Source organism: Equus caballus, chromosome 5 (assembly GCF_041296265.1).
Source record: "Equus caballus isolate H_3958 breed thoroughbred chromosome 5, TB-T2T, whole genome shotgun sequence".
Taxonomy (NCBI): Eukaryota; Metazoa; Chordata; class Mammalia; order Perissodactyla; family Equidae; genus Equus; species Equus caballus.
In genome coordinates this window covers 46360893-46384824 of record NC_091688.1, presented here as the reverse complement: position 1 = coordinate 46384824, position 23932 = coordinate 46360893, and the positions used below count along the sequence as shown (strand labels likewise).

Here is a 23932-nt window from a genome sequence, read left to right as displayed (position 1 = left end):
ATTTTGGGGAACGGTTTAAGTTTCGTTTATGATTTTCACAGGCACTAACAAGAAGTGGCCCTAGTTAAGTTCCACTTGTTTTGCAAAATAGGCGACATTAGCTTTTGCTTGTATGACTGAACTGGTTTGTCTGCTCAGGGAATTTTCAAGTCTGATCTCCATCTGTGTTTGATTTTAACAATTCCCCCCTCTTGGTCATGTTCTCAGCCTGCTCCACCAGCGTAGTGTTACTCTCAGTTACCACTGTGGATGTAGTCAGACCAAAGAATCACATATTCGCTGTCTCTGCTAGTTGAGTCGTCAGGGCAGAGGGGCCTGTGGTCACGTTATCATCACTTATGTGGTCATTGTTGAGTTCCTCCAGTTGTCCGATCCTGATGGATACCATTTGGCATGTGAGTGGCTGCCGACAGGCATTCAAAATCCTTGCGAGTACGCAACACACCAGAGAGGTTAACATGATGGCTCTAAGGAGAACAATAGCCAAGGATTGAAAAAGTCCCCGGCACACAGATTCCCAGGAGCCAAGGTTTAACCAGCTAAGCAGGTCTATGGAAGAGGTGTCACTTATCTGATGAAAAACTTTATCTGGTCTTTAAGACCCTTTAGATTTTGAGTAACACAGAAACAGTATTTTTCATCAATTGTACAGTTTTCATCAATTGGACCACGTGAGCCTCCTGCTGAGCATTTAGAGCATCAAGGACGCTCCTCTTTGGGAGTACCACCGAAGATAAACCACTTACTTCAGTTTACTTCCGCTCAGCCACGGGAACGGAAGACGTCCCCATCCCCAGGTTAGCGCACCGTAGGGTTTCCTTCCCTTCTCCTGACCGCCTCGCGCCCGGTGGCCGGCCGAAAGACCTGCTCCCTGGCCCCCAGGTAAGGGGCGCAGCCCCGTGCGGGATTCAACGCAAAGTAAAAGCGAAACGCCAGGCAAAGCAGACCACAGTGCCGTGACTCGGATTCGAACCGAGGTTGCTGCGGCCACAACGCAGAGTACTAACCACTATACGATCGCGGCGCGCCACAGTCCCAGCAGCAATCCCCGCCCTTGCTCTATGAATTTTGATGAAACATCATTCCAATAACTCCGCTGCTTTGTTCTTGCACAACGGCAGGCGCTCCTGTTCTTCTCTGTCGTGCCCGCTCTCCATTTTCCCCTCCCTTCCTTCCTCTCCATTCCGGTACATGATTTAAAAAAAACCACAAAACAATCCTCACCTCCCCGAATCCGGCCCGGGTCTCTGCCCAGGCCTCCTGGGAAGTCTCCTGGTCCTCCGCCCACGCCTCCCCCACTTCTTTGCCGCCTCTTCGCCTTTGCCCCTTTCGACCACCCCCACTCCGTCCTTCCGGCTCCCTCCCCCCACCGACCTCGGCCGAGCCGAGTGGAGTGAGGGGAGCGCCGGCGGCGCAGGTGGTCGGGTGCAGGCGGAGCAAACGGGCCGAGCCGTCTGTCACCGGAGCCCACCGGGCGTTCAGCTTCCCTTGGGCCCCACTCGGCCCAGGCCCGGCGGGTCGCGGCCCCAGGCGTCTCCGTGGTGCTGGCAGCTGAGGCGGGTGTGGAGCAAGGCGGGGCGAGGCCGCTCGGCTGCCCTTCTGCCTCCGGAATCACGCAACGCGCGGCTCTCAAAGGCGATGCACACGCTGCGCCGACTCCGCGTGTCGGGTTTTCCGAGGCTCTGGAGCCGGCACTGCTGTCCTGCAAGGGCGGGTGGCTCGGCCTGGCGTTGAAGGAGCCCCAGTTCCTGAGGGGGGCGGTCGTGGCGCTTCCGCGTGTCTCTGTGGCGCAATCGGTTAGCGCGTTCGGCTGTTAACCGAAAGGTTGGTGGTTCGAGCCCACCCAGGGACGAGTCTCGCCTTTTTTAGGTTGTAGATGTGTTTGCAGCTGTTCCTACTCTGCATATCCTCTCAGGTAAAGGCGAAGAGAGGCCTCCTCCGCTGGTACCCTCCTGTTCTCTGTGTCTTGTGCACAAAAGGGGGACCTAAGTCAGCATCATAAGGTCATCACAGATCCTCGCAGAAGAGCTCGGGAGGAAAACAGGTCTCGGGGAGTAGGGAAATCCTTCAGAGAGTACACACATCGTCGTGACTCGGAACTCTTTTTCACGGTGGAGTTTCTTCCATCATTGGTTGCGGCTAGTATTTACTTAACCCTTTCCATACACTTTTTAAGTGAAGTTGGTTCTAGGATTTTGTGATTACAAATAATGCTGTAGTCCCCATTCTTGTACACACATCTTTGGCCACTTGCCCCAGTACTTCTATAGGGTAGAGTCCTGGAAGAGCAGTTGCTCTGTCATAGTGTTCACACGGCTTCCGTATGGTTCCATTTCTCTCCTTTGTTGGCTTATTCGCTATGACTCTTCGTCATTTCAGCGGCTGCTTTAGGATTCACAGCACACATCTGCAACTTACCACAGTCTGCCTTCAAGTGCTATCATACCTCTTCACATTTCTCCCCTACCGCCTGTATGATATCGCTGTCCTGCACTGCACTTTACACACGTTATAAACCCCACAATCCGTCATTATTACTTTTGTTTAATCTGTCCCATGGTTTTAAAGAGGTTTAAATACTAAGAAAAAAATCTTAAATATTTTCCTGTGCAGATACCGTTTCTGTTGTCCGTCATCCCTTTGTGTACATCCAGAGTTCCATCTGGCATCATTGTCCTTCTTCCTGGAGGACTCCTTCAACATTTCTTGTAGTGTGCATCTGCTAATGATGAATTCTTTCAGCCTTTGTATGTCTGTAAAAGTCATTAGTCACCTTCATTTTTGAAAGACTTTTTTGGGGGAGGAAGCGTACAATTCCATGCTGACTTTTTTCCCCCTCAGTCGTTTATAGATATTGCTCCACTGTCTTCTCACTTGCACTGCTTCTGATGAGGAATCTGATATCATCTTTATTTTTGTTTTCTGTATGTACCGTGTCATTTTCCTATGGCTGTTTTGGAGATTTTTTTTCTTTTTCAATGGATTTGAGCAATTTAATTATAATGTGACTAGATGTAGTTTTCTTCGTGTTTCTTGTGCTCATTCATTGTGTTCATTTGGCTCCTTAGATCAGTGGGTTTATAATTTTTATTATAACTGGAAATTTTTCAGTCATTGTTTCCTCTAAAATTATTCCTTCATCCCCAGTCTTTTCAGGTCAGGGACTCAATTACTCGTATATTAGGCCTTTTAAAGTTGCCCTGCCATTCACTGATAGATGTTCATTAGAAAAAATTTTTTTTGACTGTGAGTTTCATTTTGTACATTTTCAGTTGTTCTTGGCTTTGTGTTCCCTGATCTTTTTTTTCCTGCAGTGTCTAATCTGCTGGTAATTCCATCTGGTGAACTTATTATCTCAGGTGTTATGGTTTCCATCTCTAAAGTTTGATTCTGTCCATTTGATATCGAACCCAAAGTGAGTTCGCTCTGACACTGGGTGCACTGGGAGAAAGTAGGACTTTTACCACACAGCACTGGGCAAGGAGAGAGGGCAGCTAACGCTGAAATCCCAAACTCCCCAAAAAGCTAAAAGGAAGGGTTTTTATTTGGGGTTTTAGGTAGGGGAGGAGGAGCATATGGCCTTGCTGGTCGGAGCTTTCCCACCAGCCTGTCTTTGGCCTTGAGACTACTTGCAGAGAGGAGGGAGCCCGTGACCTTGCTGGTCAGCAGCTTTGCCACCAGCCTGTATCTCTTTGTGGGGAGGAGATAATGAATCCAGGTGCTTGTCCTTGGCGGTGTCTGTCTCCATGGAGGATAGTGGATTCTGGAGCCAGGAAGCCAGAGAGTAAGCTGGGAATGAGTGTTTTGGTTTTAACCCCATATATGCTGGGTTTAATGTAGGGAAACTGATATCAGGGTCAGCATCACATTTGTATATGCTCCACATGTCTTCTTCGCTCCTTGGGCATATGTAACACAGTCAGAATAACTGTTTTAAAGTCCTCTCTGTTAATTTTAACATCGTGTCAGTTCTGGTTCAGTTTCGGTTGATTGCTTGTTCTTCGCGTTAAGGATCATGTTTTCCTGCCTCTACACATGCCTGGCGTTCTTTGATTGGATGCCAGACATTGTGAAAGTTTTCCTTCTTGCGTACTGGCTATGTTGGTATTCCTATAAATCTTCTTGAGTTTTGTTCTGGAGTACAGCAAAGTGACTTTTAAAGTTTGATCCCTTCGGATCCTGCTTTTATGATTTTTTTTTAGGTGGGTCAGTCTAGGGCTGATTATTCCCACCACTGAAACAAGACCTTCCTGAGTGTTCTTCCCAATGGCCCACGAATTATGAGTAGTCCAGTCTGGCAGGTGGGAGCAAGTATGATTTCCTGTCCTGTGTGAGCACCAGGCACTCTTCCACGATCTCTTCAGAAGTCTCTTCCCCTGGCTTCAGACAGTTCCTTCATAAGCGTGCCCTGATCAGTACTCTGCTGAATACTCGAATATGCCTGAATACACATATGCCTGGATTCTCTCTCTGTCCATCTCTCTTGTCACTTGATCTTTGTCCTATGAACTCTAGCTGCCTTGCTCTCTGTGGAAATTCAGCTTCATGCCCACAATCCAAGGAGCTGGCCTCAGATCCCCCTCCTCGTGCCCAGCCTGGAAACTCTCTGAGAGCAACAATTATCCCATTTGAGACAAATCATAGAAAGCAACAGAACCCTGCACCTGACAACGCACCTTGTGCAGACCTGGACCCTTAGAGTTGTCGGCTCACCTTCCCTTGGATCTTCTGTTGAGTTTCTTGAGCAAAAAAAAAGACCTCTGTGGCTTTTACACACTAAATCTGGTTCTTGGACATTCTCTCTCTCTCTCTCCACGTAGGTGTCTGTGTCTGTCTGTCTGTCTCTCATACTCTAGGCTGCCCCGAAGCTTACCCACTTTCTTCTCCTCCTCTTCAGCTTCCCAGGACCTCGCATTAGAATGCCTGCAATTTTCAAGCATTTATTAGGTGTTTACTAGATGCCAGGCCCTGCTCTGGGAGAGATGCTGCATCTTGAACAAATGGGAGGTCCCTGCCCCGTGGTGCCCACGTCTGGAGACATCAGAAAGGGGCAGAGCAGTGGGAGCACAATTGGTTCATGTTCTTCCCAGGGGCCTCTGCCAGCCCGGGCCTAAGGGTGCTAGTGGGGAGCACCACCAGAGAAGCACAGCAAAGAACGGGAAGACGGATGACTCTAGATCCAGAAGGCGTGACCAAGAACCAGGATTTTTTTCTTTCTTTCTTTTCCTTTAATAAACAGGCACCTCAGGAAAACAGCAGACCTCCAGTGACAGCTCCTTACTTCCTGGAGCAGGCATTGCTCGTGTTTACACTTCTTAAAGTGACAATGATGGCCAAGCTCACCAACACCCCCTAAGGGGACCCACACCTCGTCTGAACCTATTAACGTATGGTCACTCTATAATCTATAAAAATATCATTAGCTTTATATTAACACGGTGTTTTGTTGTTTCCATCCTGATTAGAAGATCTCCAGGCAAAGATTATGCATTAATTAGCATAATCTAATGTCAGTCAGAGAACTTAAAGAGAATGGTAGGTCTTAACATCTCAAAGTGAGCTGACACATAATAAAGAAAGACATGTTGGGATCGTATATTAGATGATACCTAAAGACGTTTACGCAAAAGAAGCACGTGGAATAACTGAGTCACCGTGATCTCTAGAATTATAAGACTTAATCTCCATTTAGAAGATATTATATGATACATTTCGTTTACTGAACATGTAATTTTAAATTTTATGAACTTAAATATTTGTTGGAATTAAAGTTTGCTTACTTGACCAGTAAAACCAGTGTAGGAAATTTAGGCAGGTCAGTGTCATTAGGATCTTGAAGAGAAAATAATTCCAAGACTTGTATAAACTAGAATACTATGCCACCAATACTTTCTACATTATTAGAAAATCTGGACAACAACAGAGAGCAGTTCTTAGACCAAAATTATTAAACCAGTGTGATGCATACAAGGAGTCATCGTTAGATATATGACATGACATAAACATTCTCTATGCCATTACATGTCCATTATGAAAATTCTTTAAAATGTTTTAAAGTATTCAAGATTCGTCCTTATTATCAACTTGAATTCTTTCCTTGTGCCCAGCACTGAGACCACTAATTTATCCACAGCTAAACCTTTTTCTTTTTTTCCCCTTGAGTCACAGGTTCAGCAAGAAAGGAAGTGCAAGAAAAAAAAAAAAATCCATCAATAGCTTTTATGGACTTCACTGGAATCCTACTCACCATCTGACTTTGGGGAGAGGCACAACTGGGTACGCAGCCCGAATCAGGTTGCCTCTGTCTGCTTGGACTCAGACTGAACCCAGGTCTAGGTCAAGACAAGACTAAGCACCATTCTCACAGGGCAGCCGCCTACCTGACAGTGCCAGATGCAGGATTCTGGAAAGGTCTTGAGAACTCTGCCCTTCCCTCCGTTGCATTTTCCACCTGCTCCCCTCATCCTTCCACCACAAGAAGGGATCCTTCACCTTTTTGTCAGGTCAGAACTCTTGAAGATCCCAGCAGGGCAGAGAGAGCCAGGCAGGAGCCAAGGGGGCAGCTGCGCTCCCCTGGAGGGTCTCCCTGAAGAGGTGGGCAGCGCTAGAGCTCAGGCGGACCCAAGACCCCACTGCCCGCCAAAGCGAGGAGGAGGAGTCCGGAGGGCAGATGGTGCTGGGGAGACTGACAACCTATCTGTTCCTACAAGCAGAGGGCGGGCCTGGCCTGCACTGTCGAGGAGAAGGGGAGAGCCCAATCAAACTCCGCCTGAAGCTTCTCTATAGCCTGGAGGACGCGGGTGTCAGGTTCCTGAAAGGGCAAGAGGGGTCTCCTCCAGAGGACAAAGGCCTCCCCTGTCCTTGGAGGAAAAGTCCTCCAGCTGGTTTCAAGGGACATTGTGAAAGGAAAGGGGCAACAGCGGTCCACTAATGATCCTGAGATGTCTGCAATTACTCTCAAAGGGTGTCGCAAATCACGAATATGTGGAGGAAGAGTGAGAAAGCCAAAGTGGGAAACAGCTAACTGGTGCATTTAGGTGAAGAAATACAATGCCTGCAACTTTTTTGAATGTTTCAATTATTTTTAAGCAGCGATTGGAACTTAAGTCCCAAGTTCTCTTTAGATGAAAATTCAAAGTGAGACATTAGGTTTCTGAGACAAGGGAGGAGGAGTGCAGGCTGCCCATCACATCTCACCTCTGCAGCCTGGGAGATGCCTTGGCCCCTGTGGCCTAGCCTCCCGCAGAGGCTCTTCCCTGCGTCTGGAGCTTGAGGCCCACCTCACCTCTGGGGGTGAAGAGAAGACTCCTGCATGCGGAGGCCGGAGGCCGTGCCCAGAGACGTCGCTGATGGGGAACCAATCCCGGAGCCCAGTGAAAGTGCCTACTCCTAGCCCCAGGCCACCGGGGAGTCACACAAGGGCTCTAACTTGGCCTCTCCAGGTGACAATTCTGAAAGCAAAGGTTCGATTTCTGAGACGCGGGGAGCAAGAAGCGCAGGCGAGTCCCAGCGGCCCAGGGCTGAACGCAGCTGTGCAGGGCCCCCAGCCCTCAGCCGGCTGCCCATCACCCTTCACCTCTCTCAGCCCGGGGGACGCTCGGGACGCTTTGGGCTCTGAGGCCTGACCACAGGAGAACTGGTCTGTCTTCCCTTCTAGTGTAGCTTTAGCACTGTGTGCGGCAGAGCCAAGGACGTGCTCTTTCCAGACTTCGGTTTCCTTCTGAGTAAGGGGCGCCCTTGGCTCTGAGGGGGTGAGGAGCGGAGCCTGTCTGCGCCCTGATCGCTGAACTGGCTCAAGCGGCTCTCCTGACAACGGCACGTGTACAGACCTTTTTCGTGCCCAGACCAGCTTGACCGGGGGAGCACGAGGCTCCGTCTCCGTGCCTTTGCCTGGAGCCCCAAGCGCAGGCTTCGGTTCTGCTTTCTTTTCCTCCGTCAGGCAAATGAACCTCTTCCGCAAGTGTGCTGGGAGGGGGAAAGCCAAGTGTGCTTCACAGGAAAGAAGTTCTTGGCTTTTAGAGACACGCTACCTGTCAGCCTGTCGAGAAGATTTCGGCGACAGAGGAGAAGGTTCGGGGCTCTCTGGATCCCAAGGTAGGCTGAAGTCAGCCTAGTCCTGCGCCCGCCTTGGACTCACTGACTGTGTCGCGGTCTCCATTGTGACTGAGAGCAGACAACCGAGGCCTGTTTCCTAGGGCTGAGTAACTGAAGTTGTGCCACGTTTCTCGTGAATGGAAAATGCAGCTGCGACCGCACCTCCACGCCCCGTCCCCTCCTCTGTTTGATTTGGCTGCATGAAGGTAAGTTTGAGGAAAAAGGGGTTGTTCCCGCCCGGTTTCGCGTGTGAGGCGAACGTGATAACCCCCACACTACGGAAACAAACGGTGTCGGCGGGGGTAACAACATATCCATGAAAACCTTAGGTCCTGCCGCAACCATTCTAGACGCCCAGGTTCTTTTAACTGGAAAGGCTCCGGGAAGCACCAGCGACCCCTCAGTCAAGGAGACTGCGGTTCCGGAGAGGCCCTGGCTCCGGGTTCCGCGCCTACCCCCGAAGCCAGGGCCCTGGGACCCCACAGTTTGATCACACGCAGGGTTTCCACTCCCAGGACTAGGCGCCCCTGTGCAGGAGTCGCCCCCGCTGATCGCAGCTCCCGGAAGCTGCAGGAGCCGGCGGGTGGGGTGCGTCTGAACCCCGGGCGCCCGCCGCCGCCGCCGCCCAGGAGTCCGGACGTCGCCCCTCCGGGGCTGTGGACGCGCGCCTCGGTAGTCCATTTCACAGCCACATAGAGCTATGCAATCTTGGTGTGGATTAGGTGATGCAGGAGTAAGACGGTCCTGTCAGCAATTGCGGGACACAGGTGGAATTTTTGTCCCATCTCCAGGACACTGCGTTTGATCCTCAAGAACGGCGTTTTAATGACTTTTGCAGAGCGGATTTCTCTATGGCACAGACAAGACTTCAGCATAAGAATGGAGATCATAGAAATAAGGGCCTGAGAGGACAAGTAAGGAAAAAGTCTTGAGGTAGGACTTGAACGGTGATGGAGAGGTCTTGACCTTCAGTGGGAGCCAAACGGCCGAGTCCGGGGAAGCTCTGGCACCTCAGGGGCTCCGATCCGGTGGCCATTACCCTTCATCCCCGAGTCCCTCCTGAGAGCAAAAGAGCATCCTGGAGCAAAGCAAGAGCACAACAGGTTTCCCAGATCCACCAGAAGCAGAGGGTGAGACACAAGGACCAGAATGGGGGAGCAAAGAGTTTTAGACACAGAGAGAATTACAACGGGTTTGTTACCTATACACCAGTGGGGAACTGGCTTTATTTAAAGACTGAGCAGGACCTGTCTTCCAACGGCTCGAGGCTTAAACTTTCCATGGAAGTGTGTCCGCCTGGAATATAGTTCAAAGCTAGCTATGAGGTGTATGCAGATGTTACTATGAAAATTACATTTAAATAGTAGTAGTAAATAAGAGATTTGAATGAGTTAGCTCGCACATTTACTCATAAAAATGGGAAACAGTTATTAGAATGTAGTCATCAAACAAAGACAAAAACAGAATTTATAGAAGAGATGGAAGATTTATAAAAATTTATAAAAGAGAAGAGAGGAAAGAGAAAAAGAAACCACACATAGCTTGGGAATGGGGAATTGTGTTTATCTTTTCCTTGGGAAACGGATGAGCAGAAAGGCATCAAACTGCTCTGACAGCTTATTCTGGCGAACCTGATAAACTCATCAGGTAAACAATTTTGGCTACTTATAGATGCTCCAAAAATTCTTGAAGCTTTGGCTGCGGAATGAATGGGGCGACTTTCTTTGTGTAATACCTGCCAGTGTCCTTCCTTTGGCACCTCTGAGTCAATTAAGCCTAATTGTGCTATTTTCCTCATGAGGACTTCTCAGTCTCATCTCTCCCCCTTTTGGGGTCACAATTATTCTCAAAAGAGCAGATTTGACCATGGGCACTTCGGTCTCTCTTTGACACAGTTGGATATCAGCTTAAAGTAACAGTCGTGAGAAACGCTTAGGTAATCAGATATCAGATTGCGGAGGAAAGTCAAAATCCTGAGGACAGCAAAAGTATCACAACAAAGATTTTGAACTTACTTTGCATCCAACAGCCTAGGACAAACCAGAAGAATAAGTCTCAACATCACTTCAGCAATAATCAAGCGGCTTTCAACTTTCTTTCTTGAGGCACAGTAAATTTAAAGGACCCAAAGTGCACAGTTCGAAAACCTTTGCCAATGTAAACCGACCTGAATAACCACTGATGTGGTGCCCAGACTAAGGTGTAGAACGCTTCCAGACCCCAGCAAGCTTCCTCGTGTGTGACGTGACTCTTTCCGTGCAAGAGCTCACAGAGTAGTCTCCACCCCCACCACACATCAACTTCTATCAATACTTGTTAATTTCTCCTGCCCTTTAATTTCATATAAATTGAATCATAAAGTATGTACAGGGTTTTTCTTTTGGGAGAGGGGCATGCTTCGGCCTCCTTTTGTTCGACATTATGTCAATGAAACTTATCCATGTTTTTCATGTAGTTCTTTGTTTCCGGGTGTGTTCCTTGTATGAATATATCTCAACATACATATTTCTTCCACTGTTGTTGGACGCATGAATTGTTTCTGGTTTACAATATTTCGAATTGGTATGAACATTCTTTTACATGTCTTTTGGTGGACACACTCACACATTTCTCTGGGGCAGTCCATTCCGATAGAAATATAATGCCAGTCATAGGAATTTTAAATTTCCTAGTAGGTATATCTTTAAAAAGTAAAATGAAAGAGGTGAAATCAGCTTTAATAATATTTTATGAGACCTACTATATCAAAAATATTATCATTGCAACATGTGACACTGGCAACACTTCAAGTGTTCAGTGGCTACACGTGGCTTGCAGCTACCATATTGGACAGCACAGGACTAAGGTACAGAGCTAAAAGTAGAATTTCTGGGCCATGGCACATAACTGTGTATGTATGACCTTTAACTGATACTTCCAAAAAATTTTCCAGCATTGTTAAACTTATTTATACTCTTACCAGAAATGAATGACAGTTTCCAGGGCTCCCTATCCTGCCAACATCTGGACGTGTCGATCTTTTTTTGTGTGTGTGTCAGGTTTGTGAGGTGATAGTTACATAAACTAAAACTCGCCAACATTAGATCACGCTACATATTTTTCAGCGATATCATTTCTTTGCAAAGCCGGATTTTAGTGGTTGCTGTGATAAAAAGAAAGTACCATGCAAAAAAATCCATGTGGAACAAGAGAGGACAGTGGCAGGTTGAGAGGCTGTGCAGTGCACAACACCAAGGTATATGATTTTGAAATGTCAGAACACTGAAAACAACAAACCGCTCTATTGGACTTTTGCGGAGAGTCAAGAGAACCCATAAGAACACCCACAGTGCCAGCCACATACCCACAAAATATACAAATCTATGGGAACTCAGCAAACAACAGCATTCCCCAAGTAAAGTGATACTTGTGTTTTCAGCCAATGTATGAGGAGATTAGTGCAAACAAGAAGCGGAGGTGAGGAGAGGGCATCTGCAGGCAATCAGAGCTTATTCATTAATTAAATCAATTTAATATTAGTTAAAGGTTTGATGTTAACTGCAGATATTGATGTTGTAAATTAAGCTGACATATGTTGGAATGCGTGAATGCTGGAATCATTTATTGGCATATGTTGACGTATATATATATTAGATGACACCTAAAAATATTTACCAAAAACCGTAAATGGAATAATTGAGTGCTCTGGTTGCTAGAATTGTAAGAATTTATCCCCTTTTAAAGATATTTTCTGGTATATTTGATTTACTTGAACACATAACTTTAAAATTTTGTCAACTGAAATACTTATTGAAAGCAATGTTTGCTTATTTGACCGGTACAACCAGTACAAGGAAATTTAGGAAGTCCAACTTAATTAGGGTTCTCAAGCCAGAATAAACCCAGGACCTGTATTTACTAGAGGATCATGTTACCATTATTTTCTACATTATGAGAAAATCTGGAGGAAAATATATAATAGTTTTTAGATCAAAATTATTAAAGCATTCTAAGTTTTCTAAGGAGTCACCTTCATAAATAAAAAATCCAACATGGCATAGACTTTTTCAATACCATTATATAGCAAATATTTAAATTATTTGCATTTTTGAAAAGTATGAGGATTCCCCTCTGTTATCCACTTCAGTTCTTTTCTGTCTTTGCACCAAGCAGTCAAGACCATTAATTTAATCAACAGCTAAGTCTTTTATTTTTCCACGTTACAAGTTCAGCAACGAAGTTTTTCCTCAAGGAAATATCACATTTAAAGCACAAGTAATGAAATATTTTTTTCTAGAAATTCTTAATTTTCTTGTTTTAAACTTATATGTAAATTTACATAGGTGAGTTTTACCGCCCTTAAGCTTATCGGGACAGTAATGCCTTTAAATAAGAGACCTAATTTGTCTATTCCCTCCAGAGGAAGAGAAAGTATATCGATTTGTTTCTGAGAAAATATATGTATAAAAGGGAAAAATTCCATCAAACTACTGGACATTCTAGAGGAGCTAGTTGTGGTAAGTAACATTATTTAAGGTGGAAACAGAGGCAATGGTATCTCTGAACAACGCTTACCGGTGAGGGAAACAAAAGGAAATGATTAAGCAACATGAGGTCCTTGAAGGACCCTCATGGCTGCAGATCAGAGTAATTCCGTGATACCATTTTGAATCACACAAGACGTTGCCTTTTCCAGGGTGTATACCTGTGCATGAAGTCATTGCTTTTCATCCATTTTACTAAGTGCTGAACTTGCTTACAGTTGTGGAAAGCATTAAATCTTGGTTTGTACAATTGTCAGAAGTGCTCATGTTGCTGATTTAATCGCTTATTTGTAAATGATATAAATGTCTTTCCTCTCCTTTCTGTATTCTGACTTAACCAATCCTTAAAGGACATTTAATTTTTTTTCCCAGCTATATGAAAACGTGAGTATACCAATCAAAGAACATTGCCCCTTGCATGCTAGAAATTCAGTTTTCTTCTGTACTAAGACCCCCTTTAATTGAAGCAATTTATCAAAGCCAAGAGTTCCTGTGGAGGCACTGTGTGTGTCCAGATCATCCCTATCATAGATATTCCACTTCTTGCAGAAATTGACAACTATGGAATTGGACCCGTAAGGTTTTTACCAAGTATCGGAAAGACAAGATGTGAACAACTTCTCACTAATGCGGTCTGAAGTTCCAGCAAGTACCAGAATCATCAGGACAACAGGCAACCAAAAAAGGCTCACAGCCTAGATTAGTGTCATCTACTATGTAACAGGGAATGGATCCCCGTCAGCCACCACCCATCAGAGATTATCGCCAGATGTTCACTTCCTAAAATTAAAACCAAAGTCCCATGCTGATGGGAGAAAGCAATGATGCGCAAATGAGAGAGAGAAAAAAGACTCGTCCAATAACCGCACTTTGTATACAAAAGCCCAAGAGCTCCGTTTTTCTGCATGTGAGATTCAACAGACGAACCCAGGGAACGTGAGCCAACAGCCCTAAGGGTCCAGGTCTGCAGGAGGTGCCTGTCCGGCACAGGGTTCTATTGGCTCCAAGGATGTGTCTCTGATGGGCTAATATTCGTGGGCATAGCCAAAACCCAAAAAACTGTCAAGGAAGAATACAGAGACAGTTATCTGCATGTGATTCACCACTGTAAAGGAGGGAGAACAGCCATTAGATTGTTTTCTTCAAATAAATGCAAAATCAAGTTTTATTTTTCAAAAGAGGGAAAAGCATCTGGAGCCAGGGAGGTTTTTCTCCACTGGGGTAAGCTACTTGGCAGTAAGCAAGGAGATCACTCTGGCCAGTCTTCTCTGGACCCGGTTGACTGCATCACCACAGAAAAGAATTACAGTCGTTGGAGGACTTTGTATTCAATGACGGTACCCTGGAAGTTTAGCTGTCCTTCATACGCAATAGAATATGTCTGTGCAATGTTCAAACACCCTTCTGTTGTACCTCCCCCTTAGTTAAGTCAGGAGGGGACCACTCCCCTTATTTAGAACGTCATAGATGGATGTATAGAAAGGCTGTTGTGTTGGCAAGTAAATGAAGCAAGGGACATTAAGAGAGTTGGAAAAGAAACTGGAATACAATTTGGTACCGCTTCTGTGGAAGGCAAATTTGCAAGATATACTCAAATTAGAAGCATATAAAGACTATAATGTAGCAATTACACTTCCAGTTGTCTACACTATAGAAATACCCACGTAAGTGGCCAAAGATATGTGAACAAAAATGAGAGTTGCAGCATTACTTGTAATCCTGAAACCATGAAACCAATGTAGTTTAAAAAGCAATATGAAAAAGGTTAAATAAATAATGCACAAACTATGGAAGAAATGCCTTTATCAAAAATAACGCAGAGGATACTTATGATGATGATTCCAGTGACCACAACATTATTGATAAAGCAATTATGAAATCCAGGCAGTGTTCCGGGAATAGCATACTTTTGTTGGCCCCAGATTACAGATGACAAAATTGCGGCACATCAACACCAAATGCTGGTGAGGACATGGAGCCAAAGGAACTCCCATTCGTTGCTGGTGGGGACGCAAAGTGGTACAGCCAGTTTGGAAAACAGTTTGGCAGTTTCTCACAAAACTAAAAGTATGCTTACTGTATGATCAGGCAATCCTACTCCAAAGAAGTGGAAAAGTCATGCTCACAAAAAAAATTTGCACAGGGACGTTTATAGCAACTTCATTCACAATTGCCAAAACTTAGAAGTGGTACGTGCAGACAGTGGAACGCTACTCAGCACTAAAAAGAAATGAGCTATCAAGCCATGACAAGACGTGGAGGAATCTTAAATGCATATTACCAAGTGAAAGAAGCCAACCCCAAAAGGCCACATTCTGTATGATTCCAATTCTATGACATTCTGGAAAAGGCAAAACTATGGCGAGAGTAAAAAAATCAGTGGTTGCCAGAGGTGGGGCGAGGAGGATGAATAGGCAGAGCGGGAAGGATTTTGGGGGTAGTGAAAATACTCCGTATGAGATGTGGATACGTGCCATCACACATTTGTCCAAAGCCATGGAATGCACACCACCAAGAGTGGACTGGAATGTAAACTATGGGCTTTAGGAGATTATGATGTGTCTATGTAGGGTCATCGGCCATAGCAAATGTACCACTCTGTTAGGGAATGTTGATAATGAGGGAGGCTGTGCATATGGGGGGGTCAGAGGGGGAGCATATGGAAAATTCTCTGTACCTTACCCCAATTTTGCCATGAACCTGAAAGGCTCTAAAATATTGTCTTAATAAAGAAAAAGTAAGCACACTTGAGAAACTCAATCTTCCCAAAGTAAGCATTTTGAAAAATGAATGCAAGCACATTAAATTAATTCTAATTTATAAATTCTAATTAATAAATTATAAATTCTAATAAATTAATTAGAACATTAAACACACATGCACACTCACACACACACACACACACGCACATTGAAGGGCCAAAAGTTTAACTTACTCATCCAAGCCTATAAATGGCAGAATAAAGATTTTATCCCACCACACCAGGACCCGGGTTCTTAGGTCTCAGTTTCAGGAATTCCTGTTGTACAGGTATAGGAGCCTGACACCCTAGCAGATGTTGCATGAGAACCCGGTTGCAGGGGCGGGATGGCTCTTGACAGGTATTAGACGCGAGATACATAGGATCCAGAATACAGGAGGGTCAATTTTACGCGAGGAAATCTGCAGGTGATGAAGAACAGGAAACATGTTGGGCTGAGTTAGTGCTCTGAAGACCCTGGGTGGGCTCGAACCACTAACCTTTCAGTTAACAGCTGAACGCGCTAAACGAGTGTGCCGCAAAGACGCAGGAGATCATGTTTTCCTGACCTCCCCCGCTCCCCCAGGAGTGAGCACCTACTAACCCCTAGGCCGTGTCGCCCGCCCTGCAGGAAAACTGCAAATTCCAAGGCCTCAGAAAACCAGAGAAATTACCTCGATGAATCGTGTTGTTAGTCTCGTTTGAAACCTGTGCGTCGGGCGATTCCGAAGGTGGAAGTGCAGCCGAATGATCTCGCCCCGGACCCGCTTTAGAAGCCAGCACCCCCGGAGTCTCCCAGGGCCGCGACCCTCTCGGGCCCGAGCCGAGGGGGCCCCAAGGAAACCCGAACGCCCCTTGGGCTCTGGGGGTGGCTCTGCCCGTCGCTTCGCCTTCACCCGACTGCCCTTCATCACCCGCCCTCCCCAGGCCCGGGACGGATGCGCGGGCTGGAAAGTGGGCGAAGGACACACAGAGGTCAGAGAATGAGCGTTTGCCCACCCTTCCGGGAGGCCTTCGGGGTCGGTCACAGTATTTTAAATTTGTGTGTCCCTAATGAGTTATGACGTCCTTTCTTAGGCCTTTTGGCCATAAAGAAATCTTCTTTAGTGAAGAGACCCTGTTCAAGTGTTTTGTCCACTTTTAATTGGCTTGACTTTTTCTGTGTTACTTTTTACATAAACCTTGTATGGTATTAGAACAGATTTAGATTTACAGAAAAGTTGAGAAGATCATACAGAGAATTTCCATACACCTCACATCCTGTTTCCCCTACTCACAGCTTACATTAGAACGGTACATTTGTCATAAAGAATGAATGAATACATTATTATTAACTAAAGCCCACGTTTTATTCAGATTTCCTTAGTGTTTACCTAATGTCCTTTTTGTGTTCCAGGATCCCATCCAGGGTATCCCACTACATTTAGTTAGTTATCATGTCTCCCGATGACGCTCATCTTGAGACTGTCAGAGTTTCTCAGACTTTCCTTGTTACTGATGACCTCGAAAATTCTCAGGAGTACTGGTCAGGTATTCTGTAGAGTGTCCCTCAATTGGAATTTGCCTGATGTTTTCCTCATGATTAGACTGGAGTTTTGGGTTTGGGGAGGCAGAATGCCATTCTCACCCCTTTGTACTGTGGGTATGTACTATCAACATGACTTAATCACTGTTGATGTTAACTTTGATTACCTGGTTGAGGTAGTGTTTCTCAGGTTTCTCTCCTCTAAAGTTACTCTTTATTCCATGTCCGTACTGTCTCTTGGGAAGGAAGTCACTATGAGTTGCCCACAGTTAAGGAGGGTAGAGTATCTACATAAATTGTTTGAGATACTTCTGCATGGGACATTTGCGTATTTTCCTTTGTTATTTATTTATGTATCTACCTATTTCTATCAGTATGGACTTGTGGCTATTTATTTTACACTTTGGGGTTACCATCCAATACTATTTTATTTAATTCATTGCCCAAATTGTTCCAGTTTCAGCCATCATGAGCTTTTTCAGTTGGCTTCTGTGTCCCTTCTGTGTCCCATCACTGTGGAGTTTTTCTTTGGTTGATTGGTTTTGGTTTTTCTCTTTAGGAGTTTACACTTTCTGGTACGGCAAGATGCTCCAGGCTCATCTTGGATATTTCCTGCCCCAGAGTTAGAATCAGCCACTTCTCCAAAGAGCCTGGATTCCTTTTATTGATGGCTTGACTTTTTATTGCTGGTATCTAAAAGGTTTTATATTCAGAATTTGAGTCATTTGTAAGATAAATATATTGCAAATAATTTCTCCCAGTCTGGCTTGCCTTTTCACTTTCTTATCATGATTTTTCGTGAGCATATGTATTTTTTTACTTTTATGAAATCCAGCTTATCTATATATTTTTCTTCTTTTATCGTTAAGGCCTTGTGTTCTCTGAGAAATCTCTCTTACCCCAGGATCATGAATATATTATCCTCCACTTAATTCTGGAAGCTTTAGATATTTAACTTCCACTTTTAAATCTATGGCTCATCTCAGATTCATCTCCGGAACACAGCAGGCTTGAGAATACTAAACACTAGAGAATCATAGTCTACCCGCCAACAATATGACCTCCCAGAACCCTGCTTTGTGTTTTTTATGTAAAAACATTCACAATATTTTCCTGCTCTGCTCTGGTGCTTCCCTCCCTGGTCCCTGTCTCCCCACCAACCCCTGGGCTGGAGAACAAGTGGAAGCATTGGTATATGGAATCCAGTGGCTTTCCTTCCTAACTGCCATCCAGGAGTCAAGAAGCTCCAACTCTGCCGCTACCACTACCTCTCACACCTACCAAACTGGTGACTACAAACTAGAACGTGACTGCCAACCAAAAGTGTCTCTGAACACTCATGGCTCCATAACCTTATTTTCCCCCAGCAACAGCAGTGGGGAAGTGTCCTCTGCTCACTTCTGCCAGCTCTCTTGTGTGCATCTCATTTCTATCCAGAACCCAACCTGCAAGGGAATCTGAGAAGTATAACTTTTACTTTTCCAACCCCTTCAACTAGGAGGAGGATGGAATGGATTTTGAGTGAGCCAACCCACACTTAAAGTTATTTTTAATCCCCCTACAAGAGCCCTGTATATTTTTCAAAGACATCCCCTTTTTTAAATATGCAGAGAGAAGAAGGGGTAGAAGAACATATACTAAACTCCTTAGAGTGTGCGCTCCTGGAAGTGGAAAAGGGAATGGGGGTTGGATAAACAGAGAAAATAACAAAAGACAGTAAGGGCCTTGCTCAGAGCAGCCACCATAGTGTGTTCTGAACTAAGGTGCATAATCATCATCATCCTTTGCACCTGGGATCTAAGAAAATAGATTAACTGATCAGTGAGATGGAATTACAAAAACATTGCAGACAAACAGACAATTTACCCGAGCAGACCGGTCTAATTAACAAAGGCGGGAAGAAAGTTCAAAACAACGTGGACGGACATTGAGAGTATTATGCTAAAGGCAATAAACCAGACAGAGAAAGACAAACACCGTATGATTTCACCCATATGTGGAAGATAAACAAACACGCTGGTAAGGAGAACCGATTGGTGGTTACTAGAGGGGAAAAGGGTGGAGAGAGGGTGAAAGGGGTAAAGGGGCGCATGTGTATGGTGACAGATAAAAACTAGACTATTGATGGTGAGAACGATGCAGTCTGTACAGAAGCTGAAATATAATAATGCACACCTGAAATTTACACAATGTTATAAGCCAATATGACCCCAACAAAATAATTAAATTATAAAATTAAAAAAGTAAATTCCAGCTATAGCAGTTTATTAGGCAGAAAAGTGTTAAATAGTAAGAGCAGTACAAATCTACACCAGGCTAATTGTAAACAAAAGAATAAAAGAGTGGAAACGTGAATATCAGACAAAGGTAAACAGCAAAAGAAAGCTTTAAAGCAGAGGAGTAAAATCCTGCATTTACCTCGAATCTAATCTAATTGTTTTCCCCTGAACCAGCCTCCTTGGGTAGCTGCAGAGGGTGTGGTGAGGGGAAGAAATCTTGGAGTGAAATTTTCATTTACTCACTCTTGTATAGGTCTCTGAGAGGCCTAAGAATTTAAAAGCAAGATTCAATCCTTGGCCTTTTCCAGGGACTCAAAGGAGGCTTAGGAGGAGAGAGATTCAATTATCACCCAGATCTTCCGGAGTAACTCAGACACATCCCCACTAGTCCAGCCTCCTGAACTGTCGCTGGGTCTTGGATGCCTGTTTGGGGGAAAAGAACTGGTGTTCCTGGCAAGGTTGAGAGGAAAGGGCTTGGGAGACACAGGCAATGAGAGGGCAAAGAGAATGTGTCAGCAGGTGAGGAAACGAACTTTCCATCAGTCCATGCCAGATACGGACCAGAGACAAGAAAATGAATGAATTTCTGAAGGTTTTCTGCAGAGATCCTTCATCCACTTGTAAAGAGCCACTTTGAACTTAGGTTTTTTCAAATCCGTTATTTGCCAAAACTTTATAGTGTTGCCTGACATAAATTTCCTATGGGAGTCTTTGCTCTGGGTGGCTTTTTTGCTTGTTGACTATGTCTTCCAAAATGAACACTGAGAAAAATCTATTTTGGTACTGCTTTTTCCAAGTCCTTCCAGTGTCTTTTTCTAATTTGAGCTGGTTGCCAAGCTGTTGGGAAGCGTTGGTGTTTCAACGGTAGTCCTCTCGCTTCCCATGTGGAAGACTCAGATTCAATTCTTGGCACAATGCAGTGTGCACAATATCTTCCTTTGAACGCTCTCTTGCTCAGGCAAGTTAGGTGATTTCAATGTTCTGACCTCCAGGAGCAGCCCTGACATTAATGGGGGGCAATAGGAACTCAAACCCCTCAGGTTATTTCCAAGTAGAAGACATCAGGGAATTTGTGTGAACAGGCACTTTGAAGAGACGACGTCTTTGAAGCCCCAGCTGTGTCTGATGGGTCCCTGAGATTTTGTTCAGTGTTACTTTGTTCCCTCTCCTGGTGGATCCCTGGAATCCAAAAGAGTCATCTGGTTGCTGATCCGTGTGCTGGATTTTGGACAGACCGCTGAGCCACATCTCACTGTGGAGTGGGGATCAAGAAATGAAATTCCTGAAAGGAGAGAAGCCACAAGGCCTGGCAGACACCCCTGTGGAGAGGGAGGAGTGAGGGGCCCGGGGAAGGGAGCGACTTGTGGGGAGGAATCAACAGGGAGATGAGGGGAACTTTGTAGACCGGCCTCAGGCCTTCCTGTCGAGTTAAGCCTCAGGCTTTGCTGGTCTGGGTAAAATTAATGAAGACGCCCAAGTGGAGAGCAGCACATACAAGAAAACCACTTTTATCACCCCTGTTTGTCTTATACTTCACCAGGGAAATCTTCTGTTTAGGGGATCATTTTTATGCTTCAGGGTAAGCAGCACTTGGGGGAGGCCGTGACAATCCTTAGCTCTGGAGGTTTGGAGGAGAAGACTCTGGAAAATGAAAGCCCAGGCATCATCTGGTCTCACTATACTGTTTTCATCAAGTAATTTCTGCAGCCAAGCTTATGTGGGTCCCAGGTATCAAATGGCAGCTGCCACATTGGTGGGTTGAGTAGGTACCGCTGCTAATTTCTTCCTCAAACAGACGACAAATGATGGACCCAGAGCCATTGGAGGGAGATGCAAGAGCAGAACTTAAAATGCTCTTCTCCATGTTGTCCTCTCTCTGCCACCTCTGAGCATCAACCTTCTGTACACACTAGTTCAAAATAGCCTTCAATCTCTACAGAGGTTTATAGTTTTTCATAATTCCTGTAAGTCATGTTCTTCTTCCTTCTATAATTCTTCCAGGGTGGATTTTGGGGAGCTGGTCAGCAGCCCAGACTAGTTCAGCATCCTGGGTCATTTGTCTGCTTTTGGTATTAAGGTAAAGTTTGCCTCACAGAATAATCAAGGAGTGTTCTCTTGGCTTCTATATCCTGGAAGAGATTGCAGAGAATCGGTATCATTTCTTCCTTAAATGTTTGGTAGAATTCACTAGAGAAACCATCTAAGTCTGGTGCTTTGTTTCAGAAGGTTATTAGTTGTTGATCCAACTTATTTAATAGATATAGGGTTATTTAGATGATCAGTTTTTCCTTGTGTGAATTGTGATAAATTGTGTCTTTCCAGGATTTGGTCCATTTCATCTAAGTTATCAAATTGGTGAGCAGACAGTTGTTCATATTATTCCTTTATTATTGTTTACTGTCCATGGGATCAGTACTGAGGTCTTTCTCTCATTTCTGCTGTCAGTAATTTGTGTCTTCTTTCTTTATTTCTCGCCTAGCCTGGCTAGAGTTCAATCAATTTTATTGGTCATTTGAAAGAACTAGCTTTTAGTTTCATTAGTTTTTCTCTATCAATTTCCCGTTTTCAATTTTGTTGATTTCTGCTCTTGGTTTTATTATTTTTTTCTATGCTTACTTTGGATTTAATTTGTACTATTTCCTTTTTTCTCCCCTGAGTTTTCTAAAGCGGAAGCTTAGATTATTGACATTAGACCTTTCTCCTTTGCTAACATATGCATTCAATGCCATGAATTTCCCTCTATGCATTACTTTTACTGCATCCCACACATTTTTATAAGTGGCACCTTCATTTTCACTGAGCTCAAAATAATTGATTTCTCTTGAGACTTTTTCTTTGACCCATTGTCATGAGAATTTCTTCTTTATAAAATATCTCTGTTTTCTTCCTCTCTTATTTTCTTATCATGCAACACAAGATGTATTGACTTTTTATCATAGTATTTAAGTTTTGCTAACTTTCTATCACACTGTTTAAGTTATAGGATATCAAGAAGATGAGTAATATCACCCAGGAACTATTCATCCTTTTCTGGGAAAAATAGTTCGTGCATTTCAGTTGTATGCAGGATACTTGTATCATGTTAGGCAGAAGTATGACCTTCTTATTGTCTTTATTTGGACATTAAGTATGGTGTTAGGAGATGCGTATGGGTGTCAGATTGACAAGGGGTAGACTTGTGATGGTTACTTCCGTGTGTCAACTTGACTGGGCCATGGTGCCCAGATATTTGCTCAAACATTTTTCTGGATGTTCCTCTGAACGTATTTTTTGGATGAGATTAACATTTAAATGAGGGAACTTTGGGTGAAGCAGGTTGCCCTCCATAATGTGAGTAGGCATCATCAAATCAGCTGAAGGTCTGAATAGAACAAAAAGACTGACCTCCCCTAGTAAGAGGGAATTCTCCAGCACATTGCCTTCAGACTTGATCTGCACCATCAGCCGTCCTGACTCTGCAGCCTGCTAGCCTCCGTGGCATGTTTTGGACTTCCCAGCCTCCACAATTGTATAAGTCAGTTCTTTATTACGTAGATAGATAGATAGGCCCAATTGGATCTGTTTCTCTGGAGAATCCTAAGACTCTTTCTTTTTTCCTTCCTTCCTTCCATGCTTCCTTCCTTCCTTCCTTCCTTCCATTCTTCCTTCGATCCTTCCTTCCTTCCTTCCTTCCTTTCTTCCTTCACTTTCTGGTATTCTCATTTCATGTATGTTACACTTTTTTTTTTTTTTTTTTTTTAAAGATTGGCACCTGGGCTAACAACTGTTGCTGTTACACTTTTTAATTGACCCACAGTTCTTGGATAGTCTGTTCTATATTTTTCATTCATTTTTTCTCCTTTCTTTTCGTTTTGGGGAGTTTCTATTGATGTCTCTTCAAGGTCGTTGATTCTCTCTTTCTCCATATCCACACTACTGATTAGCCCATCAAAGGCATTCTTCTTTTCTGTTTCTGATTTCTATCATTTCCTTTTGACTCTTTCTTAGAGTTTTCATCTCTCTGCTCACATTGCCCATCTGTTCTTTTATGTTTTCCACTTTTTCCCTCAGAGCTTGTATCATATTCAGCATAGTTATTTTCAATTCTTGGTCTGATAATTCCAAGTTTCTGTCATATCTGAGTCTGGTTCTCATGCTTGCCTTGACTCCTCATACTGGGTTTTGTTTTCTTTGCATTTTAGCATGCCCCTCAAGTTTTTTGTTGAAAACTAGACGTGATGTATTGGGTAAAAGGAACTGAGTTATATAGATCTTCAGTGTGAGGTATTATGTTTATCCAGCTAGGAGTTAGGCTGTGTACTGTCTGCTGTAGCTGTAGGTGTCAGAGACAAAAATTTCCTCTAGCGTCCTTGTTTTTGCCTTCCTGGTTGTTTTGGGTTTTTCTAGAGACTGCTTTAATAGAGTCTGAGTCTTGTCATTCTTTACACTGCAGTCCCCTGTTACTATACAGGAGCCCTAGTGATATGGTGGTAAGGTGTTAGAGAGGGGAAGTGTGCTGTAGTCCTATATGAGGTCTCGATCTTTTAGTGGGCCTATGCCCTTAGACTGTGACCTTCACAAGTGCTTCTCAGCTTTTTTCCCCCTTATGTCAAATGGAATGGCTAGGAGGGACTGGAACTGGGTATTTCCTTTCCTCCACATTGGTTAGGCTCTGGCAAACTACTTTTCCTTGAGGGCAGCCTTTTAAGAAGGACAGAATGCACTGGGCATATTTGTAAATGGTTACTTTTCCCCTCCCCCTCCAGAAGCATGAGGGAATTGTTCTCTGATC

General features: G+C 44.4%; 1 non-coding gene across 1 annotated transcript; it reads left to right on the top strand.

The window, feature by feature from the left end:
* Positions 1–1778: 1778 nt before the first annotated feature.
* Positions 1779–1852, top strand: TRNAN-GUU (transfer RNA asparagine (anticodon GUU)). The gene has a single exon. It is a non-coding gene; the product is annotated as a tRNA-Asn (tRNA).
* The last annotated feature ends 22080 nt before the right edge of the window (positions 1853–23932 follow it).